This window comes from Erigeron canadensis, chromosome 7, assembly GCF_010389155.1.
Source record: "Erigeron canadensis isolate Cc75 chromosome 7, C_canadensis_v1, whole genome shotgun sequence".
Taxonomy (NCBI): domain Eukaryota; kingdom Viridiplantae; phylum Streptophyta; class Magnoliopsida; order Asterales; family Asteraceae; genus Erigeron; species Erigeron canadensis.
Genome location: NC_057767.1, coordinates 11,578,280 through 11,590,471, shown reverse-complemented (window position 1 = coordinate 11,590,471; position 12,192 = coordinate 11,578,280).

The following is a 12,192-nucleotide window of genomic DNA, read 5'->3' as shown; positions in this document are numbered from 1 at the left end:
CTAAAGTTTCAATGGTAATACAAATGAAAATTCATCATTACCTTTTTCTAAAACCATTCACTAAAAGTTTGGCAGTGAATTTTCTCAATTTCAAACTCAGGTGTCCGACGAGATGAGTTTTGTCCCTTCACTAGCCTTTTATGTTCCCTACAAAAAATATTTCATATTCTTTAGTTTTTAAGGTAGAAATATTATATATATATATATTATATATATATCCAAATAGCAGTAAGATTGTTTTTCTTACTCTCGAAAAGGCGTAATTGACTCAACATTAAAAAGAACATAACGATGTGCTTGAGCTAGTGATTTCTCATCGATGTCAGAATTTGTGAATCTTCTTCTTTTCCGAGCTGGTAACCCATCATCTGATTTTCGTCCTAGTGGTCGACCAGGGCAAAGATTGTTTAATTCTTCAATCGCATTTTGCTGACCTTCATCATCATTCCTTATTTCTCTAGTGAAAACAGTTTCTACCCCCGTAAGATATCTAGAACAAAAAGTCAGACTTTCTTTTCCTAAATATCCTTCAGCAATTGAACCTTCAGGATGAGCTCTATTATGCACGTATGACTTAAGTGTTAAAAGATACCTGTGGTTACTGTTATATAATAATTAGTATGGTTTCAGTTACATAATAAGTTTCAGATTAAAAAGTATGAGATAAAAGAAAAATTGAAACAAACATTTCTTACCTTTCGATAGGGTACATCCAACGAAAAGCAACAGGACCGCCGAGTTTAACCTCACTAACTAAGTGGATGACCAAATGAACCATTACAGTAAAGAAAGAAGGAGGGAAGATTTTCTCCATCTTGCATAGAGTGAGAGAAATCTTAGACTCGAGAAATTGGAGATCAACTTCACATAAATCTTTGTAGCATATAATCTTAAAGAAATCACATAACTCAGTTATTACTGAGCTTACATGAACCGGCAAGGTTCCACGTAATGCAATGGGCAAATACTCTTGCATTAGCATATGACAATCATAGCTTTTCAATCCAATCAGTTTACGATCTTGTAGTTGCACACACCGAGAGATATTTGATGAAAATTCATCAGGAGGTTTAATTAACTTCAAAGTTTTTAAAAAAGCATTTTTCTCCATGCGGGTCATTTGGTAACATTCTTTTGGTATAAAAACAACACCACTTCTAGGTCGTTTCTTTGGATGTAATTCTTTTCTGATACCCAAACGTTGCAAGTCAAGTCTTGCTTTATAGTTGTCTTTTGACTTCCCTTCTTGTCCTAATAAAGTCCCTACAATGTTGTCACAAACATTTTTTTCTATGTGCATCACATCAAGATTGTGACGCAACAATAAATTCTCCCAATATGGCAGCATAAAAAATATACTTTTCTTTTTCCATGGACCGCCATGAGGATTGTTTACCAGAAACTCAACATCTCCCCTTTCCTGTAGAGCCTCTTCCCCAGAAGGAGGAACAGGAGCCTCTCTTGATTCCCCCTTTTCAATAAAGGATCTAGTGTCTCTTCGCCAATTATGGTCGATTAGAAGCCATCTCCTATGACACATATAACACCACTTTCTCCCATGAATTAGCCACTCGGAGTTGGTATTGAAACCACATGAAGGACACGCAAGTTCTCCTTTAGTGCTCCACCCAGATAAGCTAGCATAACCCTGGAAGTCAGATATTGTTGAAAGAAGAGCCGCCTTTAACTGAAAGTTCTGTTTTGTGGAAGCATCATAAGTCTCAACTCCATCCAGCCACAACTCTTTTAATTCTCTTAAAAGTGGTTGCATGTACACATCTATCTTGTTTCCAAGACCTTTAGGACCAGGAACAATCAATGAAAGAATGATGTTAGGTTGTTTCATAACCAACCATGGAGGCAAGTTGTACGGAATAAGAAAAACAGGCCAAATACTGTGCACCACATTCATTGTTCTGAACGGGTTGAAGCCATCACTTGATAGAGTTAACCGGACATTACGAGGATCTCTTGCAAATTCAGGATACTTTTGATCTAAATCTTTCCAAACTAATGCATCAGCGGGATGTCTTAGTTTCCCATCTTTCACGCGATCCACGTGATGCCACTTCATAAGGCTGGCTGTCTTTGATGACATAAACAACCTTTGAAGTCTAGGCTTTAAAGGAAACCATCTTAAAATATTTGCTGCCTTCTTCTTTGGCGGACTTGGTTCAGACTCAAAATTATCTTGAGACACCTTCCATCTAGACGCCCCACAACTAGAGCAACTTTCATCTTTCTCATTCTCGTCCCAAAACAACATGCAACCGTTAGGACATGAGTCGATTTTTATGTATCCTATTCCTAAGTTTGCCAACATTTTTTTTACTTTTTGTGAGGTTTTAGGCAATAAATTTTTTTCAGGTAACAAATCTGCTAAAAACTCTAATAGCATAGAGAAAGATTTGTTACTCCATCCATTTAGACACTTTAAATGGAACAAGTGCACCACGCATGATAACTTATTGTATTTTGAATTTGGATAAACTTGTTCTTCAGCTTCTTTAACTAGATCATCAAATCCCCTTCCACCATGTTGTGCCTCTTGACCGTTATCATTATTATTACCATCTGCCTCTACAGCACGCCCACTATTTTGTGCATCTTGACCGTTATCCAGATTAGTACCATCATTCTCTACTCTATTTCCACCAATTTCGGGATGAAAAAGATCATTTAACATCCCCCGCATGTCATGGTGAAACAACCTTGCTTCTTCATGATGCATTGTACTTGATGATGTAGTTACTGCTTCTTCCCCATGATATACCCATTTTGAGTAGTCTGAACGGAATCCCGAACATATCAAGTGATCACAGACACTCTCTTCTAAAATAAAACATGTTCAGGCAACGTGCACATGGACAAAGTATTTTGCCATCAACACTTGATCTCTCGAATGCAAAATTCAAAAAAGAATTCACTCCATCTCTAAAGCTATGACTTGATCTTGGTGCAACATACATCCAAGATCTATCCATGAATCTTATACAAAATAACAGGCTAAAATGACAATACAAAACAGTAAATATAACAAAAAAAAAGCTACATATTTTCCCAAGTACAACTAAAATCAAGTTTTATAATATATCGGCTTAACAGAGTCTAACAGAACTGTCATTATGTGAACAATACCCATTTTTATACCAAACTTATATATATTAACACATCATAGTGGCTGACCAACATACATAGAAGGGTAAATACATTCTGCAACTTTTTACATGTCAAAATCCTTATCTAGTGATACATGTCAAAATCTTATCTAGTGATACATTCTGCAACTTTTTACATGTCCATACTAAACTCATTATTCATTAGTACTTTACCCAAGTAGTTCAAACTTTCTAGTAATACATGGATAGGTCTAAATCTAAAGATAACATATAGGACAGCAGGTAGCATACAAGATACCAAATTGAATTAAAAAAATATATACATAAATGCGAATTTTACATCTAAAAAACGGTTAAAATGTAAATAACAGTAACATGATGATTAAGAAACTTTACTTTTTATTTTGTCTTATTTCCTATTCACAAGCAACCTTCATTTTTCTTCAATATTTCGTTGAATATAAGCATGGCAAATACTATCAATTTGTAAAAGTTATTGCTAAAAAAGTTAGTATACAAATACAAGCAGCAGACATAAGATTGTATTAACTAAAAGATAAAAAGACGAGTGGAAAAAAATGAGTATGAAATTTTACATGAAAAACTAAATTTTAAACAATTAAATATGAAATTCAACATGAAAAAGTAGATAATAAATAGCTACCTGATCGAGATCTACGGAATAATTAGAATGGATTGTAAAATCTTTAGAATCTCAAATTATAATTGAGTAAACAATTAAAAATAAAAATAACCTAGAAATGATTTGGGGGTTTGAAGATTTTCATGGAGTTTAAAGCTGAGAAATTTGAAGGATTTCAAAGGTTTTTGAGGTGAGTGTATTTTGAGAGGATTTCAAAGTGATTTTGGGGTTTTAGGTAGGAGTTAATTTGGGGATCAAAAAATTTGGGAAATATTGTAGCTGGAGGTGATTTGGGAATGGAGGGAATGGAGACCGCTAATCTTTTTTATCCAAAACTTTTAGTGGGGAAATTTCTAAATGTATACTAGTGGCATAAACAAAAAAGTGTCATTATGGATATGTATATTAGTGGCATAAACAAAAAAGTGCCATTATAATATTTGACTATCAGTGGCATAAACAAAAAAAGTGCCATTATAATATTTGACTATTAGTGGCATAAACTATAAAAGTGTCACTATTACCTTTGAACTATTAGTGGCACATATAAAATGCCACAAAAAGGTATGATTTAGTGGCATATAAAAGATATGCCATTAAAGGTGTATGCCACTAAATGACATTTTTTTTGTAGTGAGAGTGTACCTTTTTAACAGTGATGTTTACCCACTTACTAGAGAAGACTTGATCCTTTGTCAGAGCATCACCGTCAGCAAGTGCCATAAAGCACATGGTATCAACATAATCATCATCATCTGACTCATATGAGTCTGCCCAATCATGTTCTTCAGCAACTAGTCCTTTTTGTTGGAATTTTGGCTTCTTCTGTTTCAGCCAACTTTGCCTTTAGCTAATAGTATTTATTCCTGTATTCATCAGCAGATTCAGAAGAATTAGGTTTAGGAGCTGCTGGAGTTGGAATAGAAACCCTGCACTCCTTTTGGTAGTGGTCTTTTCTGCCACACCTCCAGCATTCTTCCTGTGATTTATCAACAGTAGGTTTGAAGGGAGCAACCGTTTTACGGTTGTTCCACCTTCTGGAGTATTTTATACCAGCAACTAGGGCAAAGCCCATAAAATCATTAAACATATCGTTTTTCTCTTCGTCATCCAGCTCATCAACGAGAATTTGAATGGGTGCTGGAAGAGTTGAAATACTGGTGCCATCATAGAGATCGATGGTCTTAGTAGAAACAAGAGCCAAAGGGTCAAAAATAGGATGGGAGGACATGCTGACAGAAGAGGAAGAAGTGCCAGCATGTCTTCTGGCGTCAGCAGAGGCTCGAATGTTTTAAGCCAATGCTCTCTCTTCAAATTGAAGAGTACCAAAGAGTTCTTCAAGATCAAAATTTTGAATTTTCTTCGTTGTACGAAGAGTTTGTCTTAAATTTTTCCAGTTAAGAGGAAGAGAGTCGATGAATTTGTGGCATACTTCAAAATTATCATGAGTGATGCCAACATTAGTAAGCAACCCGTTAAAGTGAGTATAGGTGCCCTCAAGACTTTCATCAGGAAAAGAGAAGAAGTTTTCATAAGCACGTTTTCAATCAATTTTCTTGACTTTAATAAGGTCAGCAGATCCTTCATAGGTGCTGACCAGTCTATCCCATACTTCTTTTGAAGAGGGATACTTGATGACTAGCTTCATGATTTCAGTAGGAAGAGTGACAATAATCATGTTTTTGAGCCTAGCATCAAGATTTACCAGCTTCCTTTATTCATCCGGCCATTGAACCTCTGTTTTTACCAGGTCAGTGACTATCTCAGGAGCTTCAGGTGTAGCTCATGGAGTTCTTTGGACGTACATTGGCACGTATGGACCCTCACTTAATATTGTCATTAAATAGGGTTCCACACCAGAGATGTGAAGATGCATTCTCTCATTCCAAGACCCAAAATCTTTGGGCTCGAATTTAGGAGGTGTCGACACATAACCAAAGTCACGTGTGTTCACAAGGCTGGGAACAGAAGACATGTTCTTGTTTAAAAGAAAAGAAAAATTTTCAAGAAAAGTAAAAAGAACAGAATTTTAATGTAAATTGATAGATGAATGAAAACCATTCTTTCATTCTCTCTATTCTCTATTGTTATTAGGTATATTATAATTGTTAGGTATTAGGTTGTTGTTTTACAACAGGTTCTAGTTTTTAACTTACGTAACAAATTAAACAAATGAGTATAGACTTTACACAGTAGTAGAGGAGGTCTTAACCATGTGATCTTACACTTTACACAGCTCAACCCCAAACCGATATTCCTACAACATCCTCTTCATTATACATTAGTTTACAAAAACTCCATTAACAATATTGTGAGCTTCAGTTTATTTATGCATTACTAAGAAAATATAATGCTCCATCAATATATCATAATGATATGTCGAGCTCAAACTCAATATATAACAGTGGATGACATCCCCGAATAGATGAAACACGTTTTAGCACTACGACACCATTAAACTCGGCGTTTAAAGTTGATATTTGAATCAAACATATAATTAACGAGTAAAGTTGTTAATCTCAACCCTTGAATTAAAATCAAGGGTCAAGAATCAAATATCATCTTTGAATCTTGACCTTTGATTTCATTCCACAGGTCAAGATGCTTTCAACTTTTATTTCTAACTCTAAGGAATCCTCATCCGTTAAATTAAATTAGAACCTGATTCTACTTTGCATGCTTAATGAAAACACTTAGAGGTACGCATACATAAAGTATATGGCTATGTCTCGTGAGGAGTTAGACCATAACTAAACTAGCTACTTGTTTTTGTGTCATGTCGTGATCGACTAAACCCGACGTAAAAAGACAATATTTATTACTCTGATGAATTGAAACACCACTACCGTAAACAAGAATTATTAACTGAATCGTGGCAAATCGTTGATCTAATGACTCCGACGATGAACTAAGCTAAACACACCCCAAAAAGAGTCTGACGAATATCGGTGTTGTATGTGCCGCCTCTAGTTTTGGGTTTCTCCCGTTTTTCTATTGCAAATCACATACGAACAAGAATAGGAAAACCCATGTATTTAACTAAGGCTTAATCCTTATTGGTGAGTTTTCTAATTTTGTGTAAAGTCCCTCTTAATTAGTTTCATCTGATCACATATAACACCCAACTAGCAAAGTAATTGATTTTTCAACTTAACATATAATATGTTACATGACTAACAAATTGTCAAATTAATATAAACTTAGGTAAAACAAACACATCTAATTTTAAAGCCGCGTATATATAATACATTAATCATCACATCATGAGATGACAACCAACGACTATAGCCTAGACTCGCAACGATTCTAACGGAAAGCTTCATTTGACTAACGACTAAATCAACATTATTAGAAAAATATTTACAATGTTACATGCTCTTCTTGAGAATATCTGGAGCGAATATATACATCGTCAAGTTGTTCAAGGCATTGATGAACTCTGGAATCTTTCTTCATCTTTTTATGAACATCAATATGGATCCTGATGTGCCAAATCGAGATTTAAATTTATAAACTAGAATCTCCTAAAAACTCACTACTACGCACTTACGGGCAGTGCCCGACCATTTGTAATATAGTTAAAAGGTAAGACCATGTTCGTTCTCAGGAATTGGATTGACTAGTTGTTTGATGAAATGGTTTGGAAAAACGGGTATTGCTTCAAAAATCTTTTTGACATTAAAATTGAAATAAATTTGAAAGCCAAATTGCATAAAAGTAAAGAAGAACTTCACACAATATTAATAAAAGTCATCCACCTTGGATTCACTTGACTTCCAATGTGATTGCATTTAATTAAGACCAAATTCATTTGAGTTTAAGGATAGTCGTGAAAAGATTAAGGTGCTCACGTGGTACCACCAACCGTGAACAAATTACCAAATCACCTAAGTTGCTAGTTGAATTACCCAAACCGGTACCACCGATGCCAAGACAACTCTTCCAACAATTAATTTTACTGACTTTCAAATTATCAATTGACCCTATATAAAAATAACGTGGTACCACCAACCGTCATAAATTACGTTGACAAAATTACACTTCTCTTAAAATGATATTCACTACCATACCATGAACTAGTGATAATTGCTCATAGACAAACAACCATTTTAAAATCACATATACATTCAACTGGTACCACCAACGAAGAATTTATATGCAACCAATATCATAATAATTATTAAAAAGAGTTAAATCATCAAGATCACGGAATAATGATAATTAAATAAACCCTTTGAATTAAAAATATTGGAATCACATCATTCGTCTAGTTTCATCAAGGTGGATGATAAATTGTTTAGCCACTCATGATCAATTCAAAATAATGATTAAAATTAAAGAGAAACATGATGTACCAATCGTTTGAGAAATTGAAATTACAAAACAATAAAAGTAGATACGATCTAGATGGGTGCTCGTGAATCTTTAATGAATCCGCCTAAGAAAACTTGCTTGGAGATTGAAGAACCCTGCGGCGCAGTGGCTTTGGTTGGTCCTCACTGCGTTGCTGTGTAAATTCACTTATCCGAGCTCTCCTTTTCCATCATGAAAACTTGCAATATTCTTCTATCTTTCTAGACTTGAAACAACTCTCGATAATACAAATCAACTTTTAGGCCAATAAATTATCTGAAAATGTGCCAAATGAACACGAAACCTGTCAAGCGTCTGAAAACACTAACAAACACCATAGACGCGCCAAATGCACATAAAAATAACTAAAAACACTTAAATAAATGGCCAATTATGATGTGGGCGATGGATATAAATTGGTCATATCAAATCCCCCCACACTTGAGCATTGCTTATCTTCAAGCAAATCCGGACTTTAAGAAAAAGTATCCCTTGACAATGAAGCTATCAAAACAAGTGACGAGTATCAAAAAGAAGCAACACCAAGTATGTCAAATGACAAAGGGCGTGTGAAGCAGTTTTAATCTTAAATGAAAACCCGAAATGTTTGACAATACCTGAACAATCCGCAAGCCACGATAACTCAACTAAGCATAAGTGAAACAAACGAACCTATCAATATCATTCTACTCCAACAAACTTACTTTTGGGGTTGAATATAAAAAGAATCACTCATAGCTCAATCGTGATGTATATTGTTTTACCATAGGCTTGAACTAGGATCATCACTCCACCAACACGGCGCAAGCACCAAGTACATCGTCAAAATAGGCATAGAGGAAGGTTGTATAGTTAAACTAAGGCTATTTATATATGGATATTTACAATGAAGTATGAGATATTTGGGTTAGAGATGAAAGGGAATAATACAAAGTATAAGGTATATATGAAAAATGTACAAAATAGTCTAATCAACCTATACCATTGATTGCCAACAAATCACCAACCCATAAGATGCTATCCTGCGAACACACCTCCAAAGTACCAAGCAAACCCGACACCATTGTGGTGTATCAACTTCAAACAACACTTATGATCATCCTAGTCTTCCATAATAATGGTACAACAAACTTTCTAGACATTAAAAAAATGAGATATACCTACTAGTAACCCAAGTTCTTTTTTTTTTATTTTATGTTTTTCAACTTTTTATACTTTTTGAACCACTTTTACTCTACTAGTAGATACCCTCTTATAATGTTAAACATGTCTATACACTTTACTTTCTTCGTTTGAACAATCTAAGATAATCCTCAATAACTTGACCTATTGACATATTCGCATAGACAAAAATATTCCACTAATCAATCCACTGAAGCTCTCCCAAACCATCCAAACAAACCAATGACAATCAATGGCCCCCAGATTAGACTATCGGTAACGTAAGGTATAATTAGGAAAAGTTTACATATATGAGTGGATTTATACAAAGGTAAAGGTTAAGTTAAAAAGGAATGTATGAGTGTATAGTTGAACTAAGGTATACAAAGAAAAGGGCAAATGTATATATACAAGTGTATGTATAAGGGTTTGTATAGTAGAGGTATGGATATATAAAAGAAAAGTGAAAAGAAAGAAAGAAAAAGTATGGTCAAACCTAAATGTCAATTCGTCATTCGATGTACTCCTGACGATCATCAGGCCAAATTCTAGAATCAACACATCACCGGTATACTCTTATCGAGAGAAAAACTCGGAAATGACTTAGAAATACCTCAAACACGCACATCCTAGTGCAGGGCATCAAAACAGAAACCCTTACTCCCGAGTAAATCTAAGAGCCTAAGAGAGGGACGTATCTACGAGGCAATCAAACCGAAACAGTCACCTGACACAACTATATATGAAATGATGAGATCTAACAATTGGGTATTTTGGATATATATGAGTATGCAAGTAATGTTATAAATCCGAAAGACTAGCCAAAATTTTGTAGTAAAATTGCTTATTTAGTTATCATAAATTAAGTGACAAAAGCAATTTACCACAAGGACAAGTTTAACTCAAGTAAAAATCATATCAACTTCTATCATCCCGCCAAATTGAAAGCACCGGTTTTAAACATGCACATCACAGTGAAGAGCTCGAAATGGAGACTCCTACCCTTAGATAACATCCAAAGGCCTACGAGAGGGACACATCAACAAAACCGATAGAATTCTTAATGGCAAAACAGCAAAAGCGATAAACCCGGCAGCTTAAACATATTTGCCACCCCCACACTTAGGATGGATGATGCCCTCAATGTCCATATTTGCTCAAACAAAGGTAAATAGGGGTAAGCAACATAGAAAAATAAGAGCACATACCGGAATAAGGACACATTCTGTTTTGAAACAAGTTAGTCGACCCCATGTCACAAATGGCGCTTCCAAAAAAGGAAGAACACTTTGCTTGGCGGGAGAAACAACTTGTACCAAAACAGAAGGTGCGGGATTTGTGTGTGCATCAAACATACCAACAATAATAATGCGTTGAACTTACTACCAGCATATGCACACCATCACACAATCAACACATTGATGCCATAGAATAGAGATGAGAGGAGAATCCAATGGGTTCCCTGAAAGTCCCTATGCCACCGGATAAAACGAGATTAAGTATGTAATGTATAAGTGCGAAAATTCTTATACACTAGCAATCACAATAAGAACACGAATATGAATAAACTGGAACTATATATTACTTCGGTAAATGCAATTACAAATAAATACCAAGTCCCTAAACACGAAAATACAATGACTAGAAGATCCCCTTTAAACATAAGGTTTAATCTCTATTTATACTAAAACTAATGGACTAGACGGACCTCGAATTTCATGGACCGAGCCCAACTCAGACGCCCATTCGAGCTTGACTAGGTCAAGCTCGACCAAGTCAACGTGTTGACCAATTCGAGCTTGACTAGGTCGAGCTTGACCAAGTCAACGTGTTGACTAATTTGAGGTTTGACTTTATTATACGAAATACAATAACGTTTATTAAAAGTACATATTCAATAGACTCAAGACTAAACTTCTATAATGATGTTGTCACCCGGAAATGCACCAATAGACTCCCCCTTGACATCAGCATTTAGAAGTTTTAATCGATCTTCAAAGTCTTCACTTGTAATGCATGGAAATAGTAACAGAAATGCCCAATCAAGTACTCCTTGACTATTGCTATCACTTATGACAATCATTAGTTAAAAAATCTGCAATCAACAAATTTTCGTTAGCTAATAATATTATGTCTTCTTTTGATAAGACTTGATCTTTATATGCTACACACTGATCTCCAAACTGCAAAATCTCTGTATCCTTATGACAATTAACAAATCCAATACTCAGATTGTAATTCTCCCCCTAAACAGTAACATCCAAATTAAGCTCCAAGCAATATTATCATGCCAAACATAATCACTTCAAAGTAATACAGACATCACTGCCTCCTCCTGCAATTCGGATATCATCACTCCAGACATTATGCAAAATAATATCACTTAATCTATTTTGATCTTCAAGCTTAACCGACATATGTTAAAGAAGTTGAATCTCCAACAATCAGTATCGAATTTAATTAGCTCTCACAACGATAAGAAATTCTGTAACTTGAATTTCAGATATGCAACACTCACAAGATCCATGTTTTCAACCAATAGTGTCTGACTTTGTCTTATCTTCATGAATCCACCAATCACCTGAAGTCTTTCATATCAAATCTCCCCCTCAAGGTAAACATCTCCAAAACACATAGAGAACCACTTAATCTGCAACCTCTTCACTAGTCACCGGATTAATCATCTCTACATCATTGGCATTAAATAAAGGTTTGATTTTCAATTACTCGGCTACAAATGATTAACTTTATCACAAAAGCTTTTCGACAAAATCCCAAACACATGTTAAGCAAAGATCATGAACAGTTTACTTGGATTTCCAATCACGGTCGTCAATCTTCATCTGATTCATTTGAATCACCTGACCTTAAATCAGGTGCCTTTGATCCAAAAACTAGGTCGAACACATGTCACAC